This window comes from Poecilia mexicana, unplaced genomic scaffold, assembly GCF_051168715.1.
Source record: "Poecilia mexicana isolate PSO_F unplaced genomic scaffold, ASM5116871v1 scaffold_14, whole genome shotgun sequence".
In the NCBI taxonomy this organism is placed as follows: Eukaryota; Metazoa; Chordata; class Actinopteri; order Cyprinodontiformes; family Poeciliidae; genus Poecilia; species Poecilia mexicana.
In genome coordinates, this window is record NW_028263383.1 from 11,504,355 (window position 1) to 11,530,607 (window position 26,253).

The following is a 26,253-nucleotide window of genomic DNA, read 5'->3' on the forward strand; positions in this document are numbered from 1 at the left end:
ATTTGGACTTGAATGAACTTTTGGACCTTAATCCAAATGCAGGAGCTGTAAAATGAATACTGCACATCCCTGTGAACACATCGTTTCCACCGTTGGCACACAGTCAGCAGCCGCAGCATCCTGATGATTTTCCTCACCAGAAGTTAATTTGAGTTGATGGAAGATTGATGGAGAAAATGTGTTAGGAGCTGCAAATGACTTTAAAGTGGAGAGAAGGTTAACCTTAAAGCAGAATATTAGTGTTAATAATCAGAACTACACTGAAACAGATTAGACAAAAGCATGTGTATATGTTCAAATCGTCCAAAACTTGAAAACTGAAGTTCACATTTAAATGACCAAACTTGATCTATTTAGCAAAAGAAAATGGAGATGTTTTTAACTGACAGAAAATAAATTAACACCACACTTCCAGTTGATTATCTTTTAAAACATGCTCGATTCTAGGTACTATAGGCCTTAATTTAACACATATGGGTTGGTTTATCACAAACTCCAGGCAGAATCAATTTTGTATAAAGATTTGATGTAAAAGTGACTGGGTTTTAATAAAGATTTTTTATTGTGTTACTTCTCCATTTAATTAAAAAATACATTTAGTATGGATAAATAACATTTATACTGATAATAAGCTAGTATATTTTGTCCTTTGCCCCACAGATTAGAAATATATACATTTCCACTTTAGATGGTAAATATCTCAGCGAGCGGCGTCCACATTTTAGGTGTTTTTTTTGTTTGTTTGTTTGTTGTTGTTTTTTTGTTGTTTTTTTTTTGCTATAAAAACTGGACTTTGTTTAGCTGTGGAGAACCTTGCAGACATTTTCTTTGTGTGACATTTATCAGGGTATTTCAGTGGAAGGCGTCACCTGTTACCGTGGAAAGACCGCCGTCATTTCACTTTCACTTCAGCTCCAACACGATGCACAGCATCGGCTGTGGAAAGACCTTTTAAATACTCTCTTCATGGATTTTATTTTTCTTTTTAAAATCATCTCTACTAAGCTGTAGATGTTGGCATTTCGTTGTGTTGGATTATAATTGGCTTGGATCTGCTGGGCTGATCGACACGACACAGCTGCTGGAAATTTAAAGCAACTGCAGATTCAATTGGGGCCCAAAGTAAAAGTGAAACCGACTGGTTTTCTTCAACGGCCTGAATCTTTGTTCGCTTTGCCGAGGCTCTGTGGCTTGGATGGATTTTAATTCACTAAAACCGAAGGATGTGGTGGATTTAAGGTAAGTTTTATATTTCTAATAGAATTTGTGTGGCTACAGCTGCTACTCTCAACGATGATGAAGATGATGATGATGCTATCATTTGTTTTCCCGCAGCTGTCTTGATGCTTTTTTCCTTGATGATATTTTATAATATACAAAGCCATCTTCTTTTTGTTACACACAAATATAGTTTCAGTATAATATGGATCGTGTATTGCTGTTCAGTGTTTTTACCCATCCTATTTTTTATCGTTTAGTTTTCTGGTTGCATTTTGCGAAATCGCTCTGATGACGGATAGTAAAAATAATATTAGTTTAATACGTAAGCAACTTAAAATGCATAAATATTACTCATTCTGTTCAATTTCAAAATTCTTTTTAGTTGTTCATATAAGGAAAGGAAAGGCTTTTTATGGGCATAATGTATCAGAAATGACCACTTGATGGCGCCAAACTACTTCGTTGGTGACCGCTTGTGATTTATTTTTTACTTTGTAAATTGAGTTGGTGTGAGACATAAGCAATAGTCATATTCAGTATTTTGGGTTGAAGCTGGAATAAAACACCATGAATTAGTGACGTATTCATAATTTTATAATATGAACATGTGTTTTGGTTTTCGTCTCAATTTTGTCCCAGTAAAGTTGCACAATCTAAACCTAATAAGCCACAAGATCTTGTATTGCATCTATTTCACAAAGACATTTCTAACTTTACTGCTTTTGATATATATATATATTTTTTTTTTCGTTGGGTGTTTCGGTGGTATACTGAAATTTGCCACTTCAAAAACTTTGAAACCTTTTAAGAACTAGATCAAGCTCTAACAAACTGCTTTAATGATTACAATCGGGGGAGTTTTGTGGCTGATCCCAGAGAGACTATTGCCTTTCTTAATAAAACTGTTTATTATGACGGTGCTTTTGGATCTCTGCTCTTGGATTACTTTTGATCTCAGTTTATATTAATAGTGGATACATTGTAAGTGATCCCACTCCCCTGAACTCAGCCCAACTCATGAAAAGCTTCAGGATGCTTTGCTGTCATCATGATATTAGTCATAGCATTGAAAGCTGCTCTTTCCAGCTGTCCTAAGCAGCCTGCAGTGAGCGTGGAGTGAGAAAATAATCTGCAGCCATATTGCTGCCCTTCTTGCACATGTCCAGAAGTCCTGGCCTCACTAATCCAGAAGCCCTCACACCTACCGCTGCAGTTTCTGAGGAAACTCTTCACAGATCTGAAGAAAGCCCCTGTACCTCACGTTGGAGTTCTTTGAGATTTTGGGTGGTTTGCGTTTTGTCTTGTTTGCAGCAACAATCCACCTGTGCAGTCTTTCCCATACAGTATGGATTTTTCCAGAACAATGTCTGTGTAAAGCAACCGTTCTGATGTTTCAGTTTAACCAGACTTATGTCAGCTGCCTCGTCTTCCCCTGTGTTGCAGACAGTCAGTTCCTGCAGCTGCATCATGTTGACACGCTGTGCTATACAGTGCTCTCTATTAAAGTCTTATGAAACGCATTTCTGGTTTAGGGCTGAAAAAAAACTGAATGTAATTAAAAATGTTTAATATTATTATACTAATTTTAATCTATGCTGTTAAATCATCAGGACCACCACTGGTTTCCTTGAGCTTTTTGGTCTTCTGTGCTTGAATTTAACTGTTAATGTGAAGGACTGTGATATATTTTGCACTTCTACCCTGATTGATGCAAGCAACATAATTTAAATGGATACTGGAATCTGATTCTGAATCTACAATCTCCTAATTGTAGATTTGAGTGAACTGCACCACATGTTTTTGTATTGAACATAGTTTATCTCATTTTGATGCAAAAGTCGCAGTATTTAGAAAAAACTGAGTATATTGGTGCAGAGCTTTAAGGCCAAATGGACAGATGTTTAAGTGTATGTTTAACTTTTATTTGAGCTTATTTCTAATTTAATCCAATGTGCATGTTGAACATAAGCCAGCTTTGCAATAAAATATTAAAATAAAACAATGTTGTTGCTCTGCAAAATACCAAAGGTCAAGTCAAATAAACTAAACATTTTCTTATAGGACATACATGTATACTTCAATATTTGTATAAGGAACTATTGTTATTAAAGACCATAATAGACTGATTGCACTAAAATACACTTAAACATTGACAACAATATCTGCAAACCTTGCCTTCATTTAACATAAAGCTTCTGTTACATTTTTGGAAATAAATGCATTTTTTATTAAAATAAATTATCACATAAATACGCTTTTGTAGGCCATGGGAAAACCTAGTTTAATTACATAACATTAAATGACTTTTCACATTCTAAAAACCACAACGCATCTCAAATTATTACAAGTTGGCCAGTAACTGTTACCATAAACAGCTTTATGGGTAACAGTTACCCAGTAACTGTTACCATAAACAGCTTTATCTCTAGTGACATAAAACTTTACGGATTCCTGAATCAAAATTTACAGTTTACCAGATGTGTCGTCATCCAGGTTTACCAGCAGCAGCACTAAAGTCATAAAGTGACACAAGAAAATGTTAATAATTCTTTATCACTTAAGCAGCGTTGAACTCCATTACTCTACTGGAAGATGTATTGAAACACTGATCATGTCTTCAATACTAACAAATGGGGGAAAAATTCAGTGTGCTGGTAATATTTTGCACCAGCTAAATATAAGGCTACATTTGTTCTTTGCAGCATTTACTTTGCTTTGCTTGCCAACACTTTACTGCTTAAGTAGACACCTACAACAGAAAATTAAAATTGATCACTAGATGGCACCAAATTACTTTAAATGACTAACAGTTGCATTATACTCATGTCGTGAGAAAAGTACAGTAATATAGTTTATAGAGTTGATAGCAGACAGGTTTGTTGGTTTCTTACAATTTTATTGTTTTGAAATATAAAAATAAACCATGAAAAAAATGTAACCTTTGATATGACAAGGAGCCTGCAGAACAAATAAGAGGCATACTGTTGGACCAGGAAGTGGAGCGTAGCGTGAGTCTGTCACTACTTCATGCCCAACAAGCCTGACTTGATTTTTACATAACTGCTTTGTAGAAATGTTAACACGAAAGATGACAAGCCTCATATCACCACCTGCTCAAACCAAAACGTTGGAGACTTTAATGAACAAAAATAAACGCAAGACTTCAAACCCGTATCCTCCAAAGGCCATGAATGTAGTGTTTATGTTACAGTGAGTGAACACATGAAGCCGCGGTATGTCTGCGTCTGGCTTCCTCAGAATCTGCTTGGCAGCTGAATACTTCCTTTATCAGTCATCAGAGAGTGGATGACATCTAGAGATGGTGAGGCGGAGGGAAGATAACATGCTGCCACAGATACCTCCACAAATCTGGGGAAAGAAAAACAACAGGGGAAAAAGAGGCAATGTCATTCTACGTAAATAGAATTAAGTCTCAGGACATTACATGAACTAAGAACTCCTTTTGTTTGAATTGCTTTGCAGCTAATTTAAGTCTGTAGGGTGTGTGGTTACACATTATCTTTGAGGCACGCCTCAAGTGCACTTCAAACCCTTCAAGAAGAAATTACCAGCAGTTAGACAGTGAACATTACCCAGGTAGAGTCTGGATAAGATGAACTACAAAGATGACCGGTTTCGTCTGATCCATATTTATGTTAACCATCGCTTCTAAGCTTTGCAGTAATGAGAAACTGCAAAGTACTTATCTGAAACAAAATGACCATTTTATGTGGCTACCAATACGAAAACGTCACAATCCCATCAATGGATTTGGATTGTACATTGTTGTTCTCTGATCCTGTTAAATATACTAAAACCTAGGTCGAAGGGCATGCATAATCCAGTAAATCAGGTCTAGTTGTGCAAGACTCTTAAATCTTCATAATTGGGCAACTATCTGTATTTTAACCTTTGCCAATGTTTTATTTTGGAGTCCTTTGCAAAGTAAAGGACTTCATGATGAGGGTCCCAGGAGTCCAACATTTTGGAGGAATAGCATGTGCAATTTAAGCTAACTGGGTTTTTGTCTTTGTAGTTTCATAGAGAGCAGGTAGTTCAAAAAAACATCCTCCTTTATGAAAGTGTTGTATTTCCCAACTCCAAAGGCATTTCCTATAAATGACTCTGCTCGCACCTGGCAAAACAGCACCACCTGTTGACTGCACTGCAATACTGCATCGGTTGATTCTTTCAAGTCACGTGATTTCAAGGAAATCGAGGCTTCAGCTTGGAGCAGGTTAGGTTATACAGACAGACTTCAGTCAGCAGTTTCCTTTTTTTCATTGTTTTTATTTTTTTAGAGAGATTTACTTCAGGTGTTTTTAGTTTGACATGTCTTTATAGTCAAGTGTGGTGTTTAACAGATGAGCTGCTCTATCAGTTTAAGTTTCAAGCTGGTGGTTTTGGGCAAAGCATCATGTGACTGCAGCATCATTCAGAGTCTTAACTCATAAGGGGAATATCTTGTCAGCTGCTTATGTTGGATTTTTGTGGATCACATGAAATAAGAGACACCCTTGGCAGAAAGCAGACTTTAACAGATATATTTTTAAATTTGCATGTATTAATGACTAATAATTTGAATAAACTGCAGTTGCTCCAAGTTTGTGCCTTTATCCTTAATTTCAGATTACTTGCTGTGCGTTTAGAGCTTTGTGGTTGGCGGCCCGTATAGCCTCCAGCACCGTGTTTACTTCCTGCTGCTGTTGCTATGACCTCAATCCACCTCACCTGTGGCCACGCCCTCTGCAGATGGCAGTATCAGCGCAAACATGCTGTCACTGAAGGGTGATTTCATGTAAATGGGACCTTTCGACTCATGCAAAGGCTCTCACGCATACGGGCCAGTTTCTGCCTTTTTAAAACTGAATTTTTATCATCAATATAATCTGCATCTTCAAACTGCAACTTGACTCCAGACTGAAGACTTTTGTCGTTCTGTTTTTGTTAGAAAATTTATCATGTGATCGATTTATTTATTGCTTATTTCAACAGGCCTAACAGTTGCCTTATACCAATCTCAATGACAGGCTGAGTTCTGAAAGCAGTCAAAAGGCCCTTGCTAACTCTGGAGGAGCTGCAGATATTTACAGCTCAGGTTTTGATAGGATAGTTATCAGGAGTGCATTCCACTAATCTACTAAAGTGGCAGGAAGAAAGCTATTGTTTGAAAGAAAATCTAAATAAAAGGTTATCACAGTTCAAATAAGGGACACAGCAACATGGAAATAAGTTTGATTTGATAAAAACAAAAAGTACCTTCTTTACCAACAGAAATACCCACTGTAATGCATGGTGGTGGTAGCATCATGCTGTGAAAAAGCTTTTCATCTGCAGAAACTAGTCAGAATTAGTGGGAAGATGGACGATGCCAAAGAAAGAGGCAACTTGGGGGCGTCTTCAGGAGACTCCAGTAGATTTTAGACTGGACTGGAAGTTGTTTTCCAGCCGGGTAAAGACACTAAACATACAGCCAGAACTACAACCGACTGGGTTTATTCATCTTGAAATCAAAACTTCACTTTAAATCTGTTGCATCCACCTAACATTTATAAACTGCTTTATTTTGACCTACCACCACCAATTAAAAAAAAGTTATTTTTGGATACAAAGAGACAAATTGTGGATACTTTGTCAACCCACTGTATTTCCTGTAAACATAGTTGCAAAGCCTGGCTGCACTACATGACATACTTTGAACATTAACAGTTGAATAGAAGTGTTTGGTGGGGGCAGAGTACGGCGTGGGAGTTGATGCTTCCTGTCTTGGAGGACGAGGACAGTGTCCACTGTTAGGTGAGAGCGATGCGGTCTCAGTGTAGGAGAGACTAAGCATTTTGAGTGACGTCAGCAGTCCTTATCAGGGTCGTCGGATAACCATGTAGACGATGTGAATTAACCGTGCGCTAATTTACAGCTGCTGCATCTATTTTAAACAGATTCAGGAATGCAGCAGGTCAGTTGTCTTTAACATCCACATTGACTCTTTTTTTTCTTTGTGTAGTCTGTTCACTTCATTACATGGCAACAGAAATAAAGCCTCACGTTGCTGAAAATGTGATGGGTGTATTCAAAGGAGTTCTCTGGAAATGAGCCGACGTTTTTACCTGGCCCACACATTGAAATTATACCTGGATTGTGACTGACAACACGCTGCATTGTTGACGATGGCATGCCCATGCAGCTCCAAGCTAGTGTTACAGAAAGATAGACGATAAAAATCACCTGAGAGTTGCTCTTAAAACAGTTAGAAACAAGTTAAAACTGACCTGCTCTTGTTTTCATCCAAAGGAAATCCTAGAAAGAAGACATTCATAATCATCTGTTTGATTTATGACATTACTAATCCAATAAACTGTTATTTTGAATCTGTCATTTGGAGAAGTACATGTATTTATTTACCTTTTACGGATCACTTGTACCTGAAGTTGCCTGGTTGGATAACAGCTGGTTTGACCTACATTTTGTCTATAGACATTCTCTGACCCGTGCAGATCCGCCCTGCTTTATGCATGTCGGTTTTACAATCCTAGAAACAAAACGGCAAAGTTCAGATCTTTCCAATAAACGAGCTTTCTTCTTTGTTTGCACATGAACAAGAATAAAACAAAGTATAACACACATTTCATTTCTTTGTTTAATGGACTGAAGTTGTATAGCAGTCAAAGCACTTTTCTGTTGACTCACACGTTTTTACACCGATTCACAGACCTGGGCTGAAGTTTCTTGCCCAGAGGCACAACAGTGTGACAAGAGGAAGGAGGAAATCGAACCTAAAACCTTCTGATTGTAAGACGGCTCTACTGAGCTGCAGTTTCTCTTGTTTAATGAACATTTAGAGCAACACTGCCGATTCCATGGAGGCTGATTTCCAGTGTGTGATGGTGCTGGCTGGATGACCAACAGTTGGTTAAGTAAAAAACTAATCAGAAGTCGGACAGAGAAAGCATAAGCAAAGCCTCTTTGCTGATTTGCATCTTGGTTCTCTGAAGGCATTCAGAATCACTTCATTACAGCAATCTAATTTATTGTCTCGCCTTATCTGCCCCTTTCCCCTCGCATACCTTTCTGCAACCTCCAGCATGCCCTGCATTATCCCTCATCAGCAAGCACAAGTGAATATATTCACACAAACTTGTTGTCCATGTTTGTCAAGAAAACGATGGCCTGGGAATCACAGATGTCTGATGGTATCAGCTGTCCTCAAAACATAATGCAAGATCATGAATGTTAACTGGCAAAAAAAAAAGCCACTTGGAGATTAATGCAGCTGCAAAATCACACCCAAAAATATCCTACTGGTCTCCAGTGGATCCAATTAGATCGACCTGCAGAGATAAACTCGTCAGTTTGGGTTTTTTTTTTGTTTTTTTTTAATCTTCAAATCAGAAAACCCAAATCATAACTCCAACCTTCTCATTATTTACCAAAGCTAAGCTAAAGGATCAGACAATGTTCCACCTGGTGGTGGTGGTGTGCTAAGGGAGGATTTAAGATGCTGGTTTTATAATCCCAGAAACAAAACAACAAAGTTCAAATCTTCCTGTTAAATTAACTTTCTTAATTGTTTTGTTTTGCATGCAAAGAATAAGGAAGAAGGAAATCGAACCTAAAAGCTTCAAATTCCAAGATGGCTCTACGGAGACACTGCTTCCTTTTGCTTAATGAACATTTTGATATTTGGTGTTAAATGTTGAACCTCAGAAGTAAAAGATGGGCTCAATCATCTTGTTTCTTCCTCCCATTCACTCCAAATCTCACTATTTCTCTGCGACACAATCAGATGCTTCCATGTTTAAAACGCTCATCCAAACGGCAAATTATTACTTCACATACTGGGGACCCAAAGAAATAGCCGGCCCAAGACATAAGGGAACTAAGCAGCGACTTAGGCTCTCAGACCTTCAGGGCCGCCTGGATAAATGTTCGGGCTATAGATCTAGATTAAAATGTTCTAGGTTAACATTTAAATTAAAGATGTTATTTGAAAGTTTACTTTCTAAAGGTGTTTCATAGTTGCAATCTGACATAAGTTTAATCTTTGGTTTGTTCACAAATACATCTTAGCAAATGACCAAAAACTACTGATTGCTTTTAATTAATGGACTCACCAGCTTTGCTATTCTTCATTAGCGAGAAACATGAACCATATTTAAATCATTTTCATTTCTAAAATCAGATGGAATATTTTAAAGAGTTTGTTTTTAAAAAGAAGTGGCACTGAGTTATTTCTACTGCAGCAGCACAAGAGAAAACGATCTTCTAGACCCTGAACTTCCAGCCTCAGAACAAGCAGCAGCAGGATTTAAGATTGTGTGGCTTATTTTGTCACAGATGGGTTGAGATATGGTGGAGCGATGCTGATGAAACAGAATCCTGCTATAATTAAAAGCAAGTTTATTGCACACAATGTGTAGGCTTGTTCTTGCTTGATATGCTAAAATAAAGATTAGCATTCAAAGGGAAGTCATTCGGTTCCATCCACTTAATAAAAGAAGTGTTGAAGAAATATAACTGTCTAGAAAACGGTGTAAAATGGTTTCACAGGTGTGGCTGTAGCCTGCAGGGTGGCTCATGCAAATGTTTTATTTGGTTTCTGTAACTATTTTTACTTGTGGATAATGATGAGACATGTATAAAGCCCTATATGTTTTTCTTTTTTTTTAAATCCAGTAAATGCCATGAGCTACATAAAATTTAGTGTTTAAAGATGTAACCATAAGAGGACATGGGAGAAACTTAATTTTTATCCATAAGCTAGATTTGGTTTGGAGGAAACACGGAGGGGATGCAGGATGTGGTCCACTGTAACGTTACATCATCTCGTTTTGATTTGAACTCCTCCAGTCCACTCTGGTGTTTTTCCTGGAAGCCAGCAGACTCGTACTAATGTCTCCTGCTCTCCCTCTATCTGTGATGTGCCCTCACACACCAAGTATGTCTACTACACACAACCTCACAAACATCCAAGACTTCAACAAACCCTGACCCCTGAACTTAAAAACATTACCGTCGCTCTCTAGTATAAACCGGCAAGCGGACATGAGGACATCACTGTCAGTCACTCAAACACTAAATGGATTGTCGAACATTGGAAGGGCATTTTGTAAATGTAATTTCTGAGCACCGAGTTCAACAAGTTGTTTTTCCATTAGTTGTTTTCAACCTTGTGTGGTTGCTTGTTTTTCATCACTGACGCAGGCTTTGGCAACCCGTCAAATTCTTTAGGTCTATGCAGAATAATTTCCTTTCAACTCGTTAAAAAGACACACCTTTTCATGTAATCCAGTCTGAATATTCCTGCGTCTGTGTTCAGCCATTGCATTGAAAACCAAACTTTACTGTGGTGATTGTGTTTATGAAGACCTTGCATGTGCCGTGGTCAGTGCAGTTTCGCAGAAACCACAGACTGTAAAGGGCAAAATGCTCCAGATTGTGGAAGTGGTTGTGATGGCTGGAGTTCCCGACTCCAGAGGCATTTCATGTAAACGCTTTGGATTTCACCTGCCGTTGGCATTGAAGTGCAACATCAAGAGCCCTGTAAAAACATCACAGAACATCTGTCACAGGGTGACAGCGGTGAAATATAAGCAGTTACACTGCTATGAGGAACCTTGGGATGAAAATCCTGAAACATTGTGCAGATGGAGGCAGAACCAAGTCAGTGTTTAAGCCTCAAGTCCAAAGTTGAGTCTAAAGTCAAGACAGGCAAAAGTCAAGTCAAGTATACAGCATAACTAAACATAACATCCAAATGAAACTGAGGTGGAATCATCAGCGGAGCCTGGAGAACACCTGCTAATAACACAGTTAACTAAAGTTGGCCATCTCACAGCAAAAGTTGATCTTTGTGCAACTTCAAATGTCGAACAAAGTTGTTACGTCTCCATCTGAGATCCTCCTCTTGCAGGTTGCACTCAGTTTTTTGTTGGATATTTCAAAAGAAATTACTTGTGGGAGCATATCTGCTTGGAGGGTTTTTTGTCTCTTTTTTTTATATATATATGTCTTGTTAGTTTGATTGGTTGTGCTGCAGTTTATGCACACATACTTACAAAGTGTGGAGAACCAGAGGGACGGTCTGCGCCTGTTGGTACGGAATGAGTGAAATGAATTAAGGGGCCCACCTTATAAATATGTTTTAAACTTTAGATTTTGGGTAAAAGATCAAGTCTTTTCAAGTAAACTGGTTCAATTCCCAAGTTATTGGTGTAAAGGTCAAGTCCGAGTCTCTGAACATTTTTTCATTTAAAGTTATATTAATGACTTGAGTCCAAGTCATGTGACTCGTGTCTCCACCTCTGCTGTTGGCTGCTTCGATCATCGACAACCATCTGTCACTCCTGTTTGTTCTGCACTGCTCGGCTGTTTGCACCCATCAGTCATTGGGTCTGCATGTTGAAAAAGTAACACACATCACTGCGATCATCTCTGACGACGTCTGCTGCTCACGGTTGTCCATTTGAAGCCCATTTCGATGAAACTGTCGTCGTCCTCGTTTCCCCCAAACGTCACACAGCAAGCAGCGTTTTTAAAAAACTTCCTGCATTTAAATGTTTCTGCACCTTTTTCTCAAATGTAAGTTTTAACCACAAGAAAAATGTTATGAACCACATTACCAACGAGGTGAAGAGAGAAAATGCAGACTGACTTTTCACCTCACGGATCCTCTACAAAACCAGAAGCTTTTTGTTGCTGTGATGAGTTTTTTCACATTAACTGTTTATTAGATCATTTAAGCTTAAAGAAATTAAAACAAAGGATTCACAGGATGCTGTGAATCCTTGCTAAAGGTGTGTGTGTGTGTGTGTGTGTGTGTGACTTCTTCGTCTTATTCTTGCGACATCTGAGGAGCCTGTACTAACACTTTGAAATCCCTGATGATTTAGAGATGAATGAATGTGAATAAATGTACCCAGACTTGTGTAATTTTGTTTTCTTATTTTGCCTGACAATGAGATTTTTATCACATTGGTTTTCTTTCTTTTGAACTAGCCTAAAGTTAGACCACACGCTAAACCCTCTCTCCTTCACCTCATGTAAATGTGGTTGAAAAGTGAGACGTTTAAGTGTAAATCAGAGGCTTTACCCAAAGACTCTGGACTCAGTTTGATCATATACAGTTTACTCTTTCACTGCAAAGAGATTCAGTAAGTATTTAGTATTTTATTGGCATCAAGGCAGCCATTTGTGTTGGTGAAATTTGGTTTCCTCCTAAAAAAAAAAACAAGCCTAAATATCTTGCTACAGAATGAGGCTATTGCCCAGGGTGACATTCATGCAGATAAAAAGGATGCTCAGTGTCTGGAGAACAAGTTTGAAGCTGAGTCTGTATGGGAAGATTCAGTTAAAAAATTGGTCTAAATCTGTAGGCTGCACAGGTTACAGCATACACTGAATATTACTGGTAGAGTAACATTTTTTTTCTTTTGCTGCAGGAACATGTGGTGATCCAGAGAGTAATGGGAGCAAAATGACTCTGGATTGCATAAATGATATGAGATCAGTGGTCCGAGGGTCAGAGAGTGCTTTGCCATGTGGGGAGGGAGTGGAAGTCATTCGTCCTACTTGGCAGTTTAAGTGTTGCTTATTTGAGACATGACAACAGGCCTCCTGCTGCAGCAGCGACTGCTTGGTTTGCATTGGCACAAACGGTCTCCAAAGCAACATCTGAGTTTAAGGAGTTGTGTTTGCAGAAGCTGACCGTAAGCTTTGTCACTTACTAGTATAAAGATATTAAACATTGTCAAAAGCTCCTTAAAAAGCCTTTTTTAAAGTGGAGGTTGCATTCATTTTCTGAGGTACAGAGATGAGGCTTCCAGTTGGCCAGCTGCTCTTTTCTGCTTCCTGCTATTGTTTTCAGCTATCTGGTAATGAAAGTTACAACTTCTGCCAAACCAGCTTCAGCAAACGTGAGGCTGTGGTTCCTCCAGACTACTGTTTGCAACAGATTATAGTCACGCATGTTTTGGGGGGAAAAAAGAAATGCATCCAAAAAGTTCAGAAGTTTTGCCATTTAACTTTTATATATTGGCTTAAAATGATCCTGACCTATTTTTGTCCCAGGAATGACTCAGGCGTAACTACTCGAACTTTCAGGATGTGATTCTAATTGCCATCCATGCATGTGTTTTAATGAGTCACTATGAAACTTGGGCATAATGTGGCTGACAGTTGATGTGGTTTGTTTGGACCCTCCAGTCATAATCGGTTGAGTCAGAACTTTTTGGCAGAAGGTTCACCGTCTCCCAAACGAAACTTACCAGATTCATCAAAAGCTGGTTTGACTGCGACTTCCCTACCTGGGTTTATAAAAAAATCAACAGTTTTCAGCTCTACAATCAGTTTTTAAATTGATTACATGTTGTCACAGAGAGTCTTCCCCTTGCAGCCATCTTCTCTGGAATATCGTAGCATAATAAGAATATTTTCAACATTTTCACTTTTAAGGCTCCTCCACACAACTCTCGATTTTGTGCAAGTGATGCAAAGCAGAATTCAGCTGCATAGTCGGTGTGGTTAGAGGTGTTATTTGCTCTGCAGGTCTTGAAGGCCTTTTTTCCTGTTTTCTGACCCATATCTGCTTCATAAAAGTGGAGTTTTATGTCTGCAATAAGAGCTACGAATATTGGTCTCTAAAGTGACATAAATATCATACCCAGATTAAGATTTAAAATCTTTCTCATCAAACTAAGAAGCTTTTTTTCTGGTATAAAATAAGAAATGCATTTCTTAGACGACGATAAAACAATATTAAAAACATACAGAGTAATTCATTTTTGTTTGCAAATTCATTTGTTAGAATTGGTATGTCACATGACTTACATCCTTCATGATATTCAATAAAGATCTTTATTGATATTGCAGCAATTAAAGTTTTATAATTGCTGACCAAACAGCAACATGAAGGCCAAAATGGAACCAGACAGGTCAGAGATGAAGCTGTAGACTGGTTAAAAACCGAGTTAAGGTTCAGTCTTCTTCTGAATGTAGAAGTATGGCACACCAACAATGAACAGTTCACTTAATCGGCCAGGCAGGATGAGGACAGGTTTAATGTGAGAAGCAGTGAAGAGGCGATTTGTGACTTTGGAGGAGCTACAGAGATCTGTTGGAAAACTCGATCACACTCTATAAATCTGACTTTTATAGAAGAGTTTAAAAAAGAAAGTCTTTGAATTAAAGGTGTAATAAGTGTTGAGTAAGTGACAAACGAGGAATTCTGTCTGCATCCTGGCTGGAAAATGTGACTGACAAACAACACCGCTTATAACCCTGAACTCATCATTCACATTGGGAAAAATAATAATAGATTATGTTCAATCCGGTAGAAAACATGTTGGACATAAAATCTAAGGTACAGGTTCACCTTCCAGCAGGAAAATTAATGTTCAAATGTGCTTGAATATCTAGCAGTCCAGATCAGCATACGACTGAGAATATGTTAAAGATGATACTGATGAAACTCTCCATACTGACTGAACAATGAGACCATGTAAATTTGACTCTAGATGCTACAAGTCATCCCCCAAATCACAAGCTTCAAAAGTTGGTTCTACAAAGAACCGGCTTAGGCAGACTAAATATAAATGTACGCCACACTTTTCAGATTTTTATTATTAAAAATCATGTATCGTTTCCCTTTTTTGTGCCTCTCATTAAAAAAGCACATATAGAGTGGTTATCATTAACATTTAAATCAACAGGTCAAGCTGTGCAGTGTGTTAAATTTCCTCTGCAGCTCAGCCTGAAGCCGTCGTCGGCTCAGTTCATTCCTGAACTGAACTATGAACATATTGAAGACGTCCTTGGATTCCTTGGCATTGTCGGTTTAATTACCCCTCAGTAAAACATCACTCATAACCGCCTGTGTGTTGCCAAGGTGCTGAGGCACACAACCGTCCGCCACCACCCATACACATCTTTCATGAGCCTGAAAGTTTGGTATGTGCTAAGTAGTAATTATGACAGCTGAAGATACTTTAAGTCATTTCAAACCTGAAACTCTACTCATCATTCATCTGCCTGTTTTTTTTTCGTTTGGCTCTTCTGCTCACCTGAACTTCTACCATTTAATCCAAATGTGCTCTTGATGTACTTGTAGCACAGCCTAACGTCGTCTACACCCATGTTTGCGTTGGCTTTCTATTCAATCTTTTACAAGAGCGATAAACATGCATGACTGGTTTTTAATTCTTCTGTCTGTTTAATACTACAGGAATAATCTGTAAATTAGATTCTAGTAAGCAGACTATAGCTTGTGTGTTTCTTTATGAGCATGAAGGTTAAACCGGATTAAGTGTGTCGGTTTTATGCTCGGTTAACTGCAACCTAAAACACGGATGGATGGAGTTTTATTCTGCAAACAGAGTAAAGAGGGAATTGTTTAAGCCGACTGTTCCAGATCAGGACTTTCTCATTCAGTTATAACTTTTTTACATTTGTTTATGTGGCCAGCAGCATAAGAAACAACTTAATCTTTCTTGAAAAAAGTTTTTATAGGCACGTAATCTGTTTATTTGTGGTGGAAAAAAAAAAATCACTTTTACAAGAGATATAGGAAGTCTAAACGACTGGTTGGATTACCGAAGATTCACTACAACAATTGAAAGTTAATGAAGTATAATTCATACATAGTGTCTGATAATTGACAAGTGATGATTTTGTTAGTTTATTCTATTTTCTACAAGCATCGCAAAAACTGTAATTTTTTCATGATATTTAACATAAATGAAAACTCTTTAGAGTTGTGGGAGATTAATACTGGAATATTCAATCAGCTGTAAAAACATGAGTTTACATTAAATCCGATCAACATATTTTCAAAGTGCTGAATAAATACAAAACTATTAGATGCACAAAACAATTTATCATCAAAATCTGATATAGAAAATTATCACCATAGAATTTCAAATGAACTATTTAGTTTCCAAGCAAGGATATAATGCAAACTAAATAAAAAAATTTAATTAATGGTATTTATTGCTGTAGGGGGAAATTTTCAAAGATTTCAATAAACTAATGATGGTTGTGGGTTAAAAATGTCAAAATGTAAATATAGTGGTAGATATATTTGTTGCAAGCAAAATAAATTTCAATAGTTCTTGTAATTTCTTAACAAATGCTTAACAAGTGCAACCCCACATACTACCTGATGGGTCACATGTATTATATCTTTTTAAAGCATAACTTTGTCGTCGTTATCAATTTGTTTAGCAGTTTGTTTTCGTCGGTGAATAAGATTGACTGTTTTAGGGCTGCACTGATTAGGAAAATATGTGGTGATATTGATGAACGACTGATAACTGTTTGATCTGTAATAAATAAATACGTACGTGTTTTTTTTCTGCATGGGGTTAAAACAAACATCAACCTTAGATATTTAGTTTTCTGCCTGGGAAAAAGTTTTAGTTCATTATTTCCATCTAAAACAAAAGGATTTTTTTAGCGCGGTTGTCGTTAGTTAATCCAACATGTAGAGTTTCTGTCCTAGTTTCTGTACAGTTTCTGTTAATAATCAAAATTGTCCATTTTTCTCAATCAGGTGAAAAGTTAATTTCATTTGAGACAGAATTGGGATTTTAGATCTCAGACACAACCAGAAAGTTAATAAAAGCCAGACATCTAATTATTACAAATTAGAGCCTAAAACTTTTGAGAGAATCTTTATTTCAGATCTGTTAGTAAAAATGTTGAAAAAATAATTTAAAAAAACAAGCATAACCTAAATTGATACAACAATCTAACTTCATTCAAACACATTTTGCAGTGCATCAGTTGAACGAATGCGAACTTAAAACATCAGTAACTGTTAAATATTTTAATTATTGACATGACTTTCAGGAAGCCCAATAAAACCTTTTTTGCAGACGTGCTGAAGCGTGCATCTTTTTGTTTCACTAAAAGTCTAAAAACCTGGCAGGCGCTCGAGTTTAGTGACATGATTTTAATTAAAAATTTATTTAAAATCAGGCCTTGTAATCAATCACAACTAAAATATCTAAATCAAATAACACTTGACAAAATAGTTTTTCCAATGCAATATCTTTTTTTTAATAGACACAATTTTTGTTGTGTATTTTTAAGTGTAAAGTTTTTTTTTTTTGGGGGGGGGGGGGTTAATCAAAATTGTATTTTAATCTGTATAATTTAACAAAAAAACTTTATGTTGGGTGAAGTACAGAAAGGACCAGGTGGGCCGGCGTCCTGCATGTTCTAGTTCCTCCCTGCTGGTGATGACGACCTTTTCAGCAGGTCATTGTTCTCCTTAGGCCTCTAACGAGCCATCAGCTGCGTTAGAGGCCTGAAGCATGCAGGATGCCGGCCCTCCGGGACCCATCTGGGCACCGCTGGACTTTAGACTGTTCCTCTGCTATGTAGGCCAAGGTCTACTATGACACCAACATTTGCCTGTTTAATTTGCATAGAATTTCCACACATTTGCCTCCATTTACTGCAGGAGTTCAGCTTCGTTTCGAACGTCTTTAAGAAGAACAGGAAAGTTTGTGACCTGCTGAAGACAAACTATTTTATTCATGTTTCTAAAACAAATGGTCTGGAAAAGTAAATGTTGTCACCTTTGCACCCGTATGCCCTGCAGGAAACGAAACCCTACTTTTAAATTATGCTCATTTAACCTAATTTAAGATAAAAACATACAGATACCATATATTTAGCTTGTTTTGTTTTTTTTTACAAAAAGCAAGTATTCAACACTTCATATAAATGTCTTTTTCACAGCTATACAGTTTACACAACAAATCTGTACATCTTGGTCAGTCAAAATACACATTGAAAACTGTAAAATCTAATATAATTGTTGTATAAAATGCAGGAACAAGTTGCTTCGTATAGATTTTAAATGAAAGCGCCGTTCCTTACTTCAGGTCAAACGGTTCTTGCGTTTGAGACGCTCTGATGCCGTCGCTTGCTGCAGGTACAGGCGATTTCCCCACATTCTGTAAACGTTTACTTCAACTAAACCAAAAACGTGAAGTGAACAAAGAGGCAGCAAAGTCACTCAGACATCTTTTAATGCCGTCACATTTTTTAAGCTCTTCATAATCATAAACAGCCCCGTCATAGTCGTAGCTTTGAAACGAGTGAACAGTTATCACATGGCTGTAATTTATAACAGCTACAGTCAGAAGCTGTTTTTGCCCCTGCCCCCCTTTCTGCCTCCCCTGGATCGGATGTGACCGACTGAAACCAGCAGTGGCTTCAACCAGCTTCATTCGTTTTATCTGCAAGGCCTTGGTCAGGAAGCAAAATGGGTTTTCCAGTTTAGGTAAATGTATTGTGAAGGAATGAGGTTGAAATCAAGGAATGGGGGGAAAGGCCAGGTGTCTCACAGAGCCAACATTTCACTCATCCGGCTGTCATGGAACGTTTTGGAGAAATGTTTGCATGTGGGTTTTATGCACTCCATCAAACGCTGTTATGTAAATACAAGAACATTTCTTCTTCCTATTGTCTGCATGCTGCAGAATTTGGAGTTTAAAAAACAAATGATTCACATTTAGTTGATGACAAATAACACATTGGTACTTTTCTAGAGGCATAAAAAAGTTTCTGAGAGCATCGCTTTGACTTGGGAATTAATTGTGTATCTGAGTTAAAAGAGCATAAAAAAGCATCTGAAAACTCGTTGGGATTATGTTCTGCTCCTCAGGTTTCCTCTGCCAGACCGTCGTGCCAAGTCAAACAAGCTCAGGGACGTTTCTAAAGATGCTGACAGCTGATAAATAGACATGCATCATGTGCAGCAAAAAGAAGCTCCAAACTGGAAGGACAGAGACAAACATACAGAGGAACTGCAGTTATTTAACATAAGGTCGTTTATTATGTGTAATTCCTCATTATTGAGGAATACAAAATGCCTTTTCATGGGTTGATTGTAGAAGACAAAAGGCACTACAGTATGTTGATTTTTATATTTACTTGTTGCAACATGCTCCATCACATAGGTTAGGGCCACAAAAAAGTACAAATACACAGCAGGAAATAAAAAATCTAAGATTTAAAAGTTATACTGCCTTTTCTTCTCATTTAAAACCTTGAAAAAGTCCAATTCATTTCTGTTGAACCCGCAGCATTTTGTAAGCTTTGTAAACGGAGGAATGCAACAGAAACGCTCGGAAACACAAACAGTCTGACTGGTGTTGCTGAGGTAAACAGGTAATGTGCCATAAACAGCACATTGTCCGTCTCTGATTGTTTATGGTTTGCACCCTCATTTGGCTGACCTTATTTTTGACCCTGACAAAGATTTTCATGTAATGCTGTTTGTTTTTGTTTTTTTCGTTTTGTTTATTGACGTTTCACTGAAACCCGTCGCCTGAATAAAACGGATTGCTGCTCATCTGTTTTCACTCTGATTTTCTGAAGCATGCTTCAGTTTTTGTGCTTTTATTAGCAAAATCTGGCCAGATTCCACTAAATACACTAAGATTAAGGTTTTGATTCACAAAATAATTATATATATTCAACCCAAAAAGACAGAATTTACCTGGAAGAATCCCTCTTTTTTACCACCAGTTAAGAAAAAAATGTATTTCTATTTTGTCCACATTAAGAAAGAAACCATAACTATTTTGACTTGGATAATAAATTATTTTGTTCAACAGTTGAGTTTGCCATATAAATGGAAACATTAGCAATCACAATAAGTCAGACAGACGAACTGATAAATTTATTTAGAAACAAGAGTTGGTAAAATCACCTGATAATTAATACAAATCATTGCACATATTCATTTTTGCTGTATGTTTATGTAATCCATCTCCCAATTTGTGCCTGAAAAAACTCTCAAATTTATTTCTAGTTCTAATTTAACTGGTTCAAAGTTTCTTTTAAAAAACTGATCATCTACATTTTACTGGGCCTGCAGTGACTGAACAATGTCCAAACCTTTAAAAGCCGTATATCGTGATGTTTACAACTTTTCCTCCTTCAGTTCTGTTCAGGCTTGTAGCTGATAGTGATATATGCATCCAAGTTTGAGAAAAATAAATAAATATAAATATATATATTTTAAAAAAAACTGGGAGAAAGTGAGAAAACAACCAGGAGTTGCTGTAGCGACATGTCGCATGTGCAGCACTGACCTGGCCGTTGACGTTCAAAATATGCCGACATTTATTTGAATCACTGACTTTTATAAGCTCTATATAACTTTTCACAGCTCTGCTCAGTTAGCTGTTTACATCTGAAGCCAGACCTGATGACAGGATTAAGAAGTGACTCGGTAATAAACCAGAAAACTCTGGCGTCACACATGGACTGAATATATTTGCAGATCTTTTATGTCCCTCGTGCTTAGTTGGCGTGTCTCTTCTGAGTGCAGAATGGCAGGAGTTTTATTTTGAGTCTTGTTTTATGACAAATGGCTTCTGCTCGTCGTTTGCTGGCCTCAGTGATGCTGAACCAAGACATGAAAAACGGAAACGTCAAAGTTCCCAGAGGAATCAGCAGGTCAGCAGGAATCAGAGTCGCAGCAGAATGAGCTGCTTCTTCTGCCCTGGCTGGTCTGACTGTGGATTAGAGGATTCAGAACGGCAACGAAAAATGGCTTCAATGACTGAGAATGTCATGCAGAGTTCAGTAGTAACTAGTTACGTTTGATGGAGCATTTTTTTTATGTGCTTTCAGGAGTATTTTTACTATGCTGTACTTCTTACTTCCACTTGTGTAATTGTATTATAAAATATCTCTTGAGTAAAATTTCTGGATTTTTGACCCACATATTTTAACTAAAACTTCACCAGACAAACACCTGCAGTTTCTGTTAAAGTTTCACAAGTTTTTTACTGAAAGAAAATGTTTTATTTTGCCTGATTTTGTTATTTACATGAATTATTGTCATTTTGGTCCTTAAAATACCCAAATTTCCACTGAAATGTATAGTTTGTTCCAACTGATGTAGTTTTTAAATATCAATAAATTGCTAATTTGATCAATAACTTCATGCTTGAGCAGATGTTTTACTGAATACTTTTTTACTTGAGTAAAAATATGTTGAATTAGATACTGTACCCACCTCTGGTCATACAGCAGCATGCATTAATTAATATTCCATGTTAGGAGTCTATAAAGAGACAATATTTAAGCTCATTTTGTGCAGATAAAATGTTTGTGTACATACGTTTTAATATCCAGTTTAGCAAAAAACATTGGTAAATAAAAAAGACATAACAGATCAGGGTTAGATGGATAAATATATTTTTTCAGTTAATTCAAGCAAAAACTGTTTCTTCTTTCAGATCAGGTGAGATAACCAAATTTATCTCAACTGGCTATAAATGCCAGAATAATTAGATTTTTAACCAATTCTTTTTTCTTTTTTTGTTTTTTTTATATAAAAATTGCTTTTAGCAAATGCAAGGAGTTTTGGTAACCTCCAAACTTTTCAATGCACGTTTTTCTTTTAACTTGTAATTTTTAATTTCCTTTGTTTTAAAATACAAATAAATAGATGACTTGAAGAGAAACTGGACACAGTGACAAGTTGCATCTTGTAGAAGTTTCTAAATGTCTATTTTTCTCACACTTCTGCAAATTTTTTTATCCCTCTTTGGAAAAGAGTCTGAATAAAAAGTTCCCTTAATTTGCAAAATTTAAGAAAAACTGATGGCACATAGTTTACTGCTCATAACAATTTCCAAAAATCTGAACTTTTACCTAGATGGTAAGTAATGGGTGATACAGTTTCAGTGTCATGAGTGAAAGATCTGGGGAAATACCAGCCCACATTAATTTTACACTGTTGGTTAATGGCTTTATTGTGCATCTATGAGGCTGAAAGGGAAATAACGTTGCATGTGCTTTTCTTTCATGGCACTGAACACAAAACTTTGCTGCACTCTGAAGTAATTCAGAGAAGCTTTATTAAAATTAGAACAGATTGTGGAGAAAAAAAAAGTTTACATTTGTGAAGTGGAAAGCACCAGACTGTTCTGCCTTCATTTGCATTTTTGTTCTCAAACACGTTACCAACAAACAATTCACCATCTCCTTTAACTGTTTTCTCCTGTGGTTTTACAAGTGGAGCAGTTACTGTTACTGTCACCAGATCTTGTCTTTTCACACAAGTTTTGCAACCTTTCCTGTGGCGTTCACACATACACAGCTTTCTCTGATAGTTCAGCAAGTGCAACTTTGTCCTTTTTAGATGCATATTTTTCATAAATATAAAATGCATCAGCTGCACTTTTTAACAACTGTTTTATCTTTCAAGTGATTTGGATATTTAAGGCATAAATGAGCAGATTAGCTTCTTCTGACGATGCTTCTCCATTTAGTTATATTTATTATTAAACATTCACCAAAACATATTTAGAAAACTCAAACAAATGGTGGAATATTTGGCTTTCTGGTGAAATTTAAAAAGCTTTACTACAGAGTTATTCATCATCAGAGTAGATTTGTTGGTGCAGAGGTTGGATTACTGAGATACTCAACCCTCAGACAATGATACCAGATACGTAAAGAAACTTTACATTTTCCCATTTTTTCTTCACTCTCCAATAATTATACATTCATTTAGCATAAATGCTGCCACATGCCTTCAGATTTTAGTTTGCAATGTGGTGGAAAATCCACCCAGATATATTATGAATTTATGAATATGATGTTGAGAACATTAAGTTAAAAATTTCCACCTTATTTAATCTCATCAGTTTCTGTTTTCTGCAGCAGTGTCCTCCATCTTTGGTCTTTTTCTTGTCAAACTTTATTTCCAGCCTCAGGTTGAAAGCAGCTTGATGTGTTTGACTGGCAGCCAATCAGAAAGATGGGAATGGAAATTTGGAAAATAGCAACTTATTAAATTAAAGGCTTTTTCTATCTTCTTTCCTTCATCTTCAATAACACATTTTAACTTTTATTTCATCATAATGACTGAAAAATGGATTACAGTTATAAAAAGAAATCAAATTTATGATTTTAAAATGTATTTGATTCCATTTTTTCTCCAACTTTCTGAGCCGCCCTTCTGACTCCCTTAAATGTGACTCGTGTCATTAACTTCCTTTTTAGAGAAAAACTATCCCTGCCCAGTAGTGAAACATTTAGTCATGTGTATTAAAGGTTTAGAGGAGGTCACATCAGGTTCAGCATCTCACCAGGAGATTTCACACCAGGCAGTTCCCTGCGTTAAGTTGCTGATGTATCTTACTCTAATGCAGTCTTGTTCTTATTAAGCACCATGAATAACTTAAACTCCTCAGTGACTAATGTTGTGTTCCAGAAGCAACTCTACATGGTTATAAATGTATAACTCATGAGGACAGAGTACTGGAAGCTGTGCAGCTGCATAACGCTGTAAAATATAGGAGCCAGAGTCAAACGTTTACTGTTGCTTTAATTGCTGTGCTGCGTCTCCAATGCACTGAGATATGCATCAGCTTGTTGATAGGAAAATGAGCAGTGGCAGAAACAAAACCTCCTCAGAGCTTCAATTTCTCCTGTCTCCATCTCCCTTCATGTAACAGAGTGTAGCTATGGCAGATGCACTTTAAACACAATAAAAAACAAAACCAAGACAAGCAAACTGTTTAAAAATACTTCCTACTGATGCATATGAAATATGCGTTTTCTTTATATAAAGCTCAAAAATTTTCAGTTTTTAAATGGACATTTCGGTTCATTTTTGCAGCTCTAAGGTCATACCAGGTCATATATTTAGCCAAATTAATTACTTTTTTCCTTGTTTTGCTGCCTACTGTTAGCTTTATGCTACAGTAGCATAAAGCTAACAGTAGCATAAAGCTAACAGTAGCACCTCTAGTTTATAAGTACTGTTATAACTGAAGTACCTTTTGTTGACCTCAGTTTGAATTCATAAAAATACATTCATTATAGAATCTCTTCAACTCAAAATTTCAACAAGTTATTCAATTTCTTTAAACATTTACAGAATTTTTGCTTTTTACACAGAAACCAGTAATATTTACAAAAATAACATGTCATAATGCCAGACAAAACGTGTAAGATCTGTGTCTGTAGTTGCAAATTAATGAACTTTTTTCACATTTCAAGTAACTGCTTTTATAATCTGCTTGCTGTGAGACAAAGGAAGTTGCATTGTGGTTGAAAAGATGACAGCATTTGATTCCTGCAACAAACTAAAAATACTTTTTCTATCATATTAACTTAGTTTGATTTCTTTTTATTAACCTCATATACATCAGTTATGATTCTAAACCAATTTTTTTTTTGTCAGATAGGGAGCTTTTATATAACATACTGTTTACTATAACATCGTATAAAAGTAGAGGAGGAGGGAAGGAATGCATGCCTGTTGTTTCTTGTTGTGAAATTCATTTGGCCCACAGGGTGACTTGGCAGGAATGAAATCCACATCTTTAATCATGACTTATTTTCTTCTCTTTTCAAAGAATACCAGTCTGTAAAGCATCTGATCGCTGGGAGAAAAAAGGAAGAAGAGGAGACGCAGACAGATTGTGGGCATCTTGGATCTCTGGCATTATGCACCATCAGCAGAAATAACAGGCCTTTTGGACATATAGAAAGTTTCACATGTTTTTTTGTGGTTCTTGTTTGTCATTGTGGATTTTTGTGTCACGGTTGTTTAGCCCAAGTATTCATACATTTGAAACTTTTTCCACATTACGTCTCTTTGCACAGACTGCAGCATAAAATGCCTCATAATTCTGAAATGGAAGGAAGATAGTTCATTTTGATTTTTTTAGTTTTCAGTTTAGTTATTTATTGCTCTTTTAATTTATTTTAAATTTTTCCTGGTCAGCCTCCCCAGTTGATGTTTTGTAGAAACACCTTTTGCTCGATTATAGCTACTGGTCTGTTGGAGTAAATCTCTGAAAACTTTCACATCCAGTGACTAAAAATATTCCTGTTTGGGAAAAAACGGCGTCTGTGATCAGCCGTCTTCACGTAGTTCCATTAACTAATTGATTTAAGCTCAAATAGCTCAATTGTTCTCAGCCAGGTGTGGCCAGCTCCTGCTCCTTTGTGTCCTGAATGATCTTCCTCTGATTCAACACACCTGAATTAAATGAATGTTTGTCCAGAATTCTTCAGTAATTGATCCTTTCGGTAGACTGCGCTGGACACACCTAAAACATGCAACACTGCAGCTTTCATGGGCTGAACGTGGCCAACCAGAAAAGGATCCTCTCAGCATAATGCTGCCAACAATCTGAACGGATTCTCCAACTTGACACAAAAACTTCCCGTTCTCAGTTTTGCTGGTCTATCAATAGATCTAATGTTATGTTATGTAAGCTGACCTGGTGTTTTAATAAAGGACTTCACCCTCATTGGAACTGATTCATGTCGAGTTTCACACTTGTTCTTTAATTGGTTAATGATTGAACTGATTACGCCTTTACTACAAATAAAATGGCTCTGAGTTTTATTAAGGTGCAAACTTCAAAGTGTGATCTACGTCACGTACGGCTGTTTATTTCTTAACTACTGCAGCAGTTAATATCTAAGAAACAATTTTTCATTAAGTTGTTCTTTATCCTAAAAGATGTTAAAACATTTACTTTGTCAAACTGAGAATTTCTGCTGGAAATGTTGCGCTATTGTGTTTTTTAATTTTATTTCTGTTATAATTTTCCACAGCCACCTAATAAAAACACAATACTAGAAAACTGGGCCAATAAAAAAATTTAATACACAAAGAAAAGTATGCATAATATCTACTTAGTGATGTATTTTTAATTTAATAAGCCTCATTGAAACGCATATGCTAAATTACTGCATAATTACAGGAATTACTTTGTCCATACAAGAAAATTAATGTGGACATTAGACTTTGTCTAAACGAGTAACTTTAAAAGTTTTGCATCATTCTTTCAGTAAAATAGTGAAACTTTCCATGTCAGTAATTTATGCAGATTATTTGTAAAAATGGGCCGCATGCTGATTATCTTCACTGCTCTGGGATTGAGTTTGTAAGTTTCCAGGAAGCTGGCTGGTCGAAGCCACCATTCACTGCGCTCAGACTTGTACAATAATTTATAATAGTTCTGTTATCGTAACATA

The 26,253-nt window shown here is 36.8% G+C and overlaps 1 long non-coding RNA gene across 1 annotated transcript; it reads left to right on the forward strand.

Moving 5' to 3' along the window:
• The first annotated feature begins 217 nt into the window (after positions 1 to 217).
• Positions 218 to 25,530, forward strand: LOC106920968 (uncharacterized). The gene is made up of 2 exons (XR_001418904.2): positions 218 to 1,239; positions 24,618 to 25,530. It is a non-coding gene; the product is annotated as an uncharacterized LOC106920968 (long non-coding RNA).
• The last annotated feature ends 723 nt before the right edge of the window (positions 25,531 to 26,253 follow it).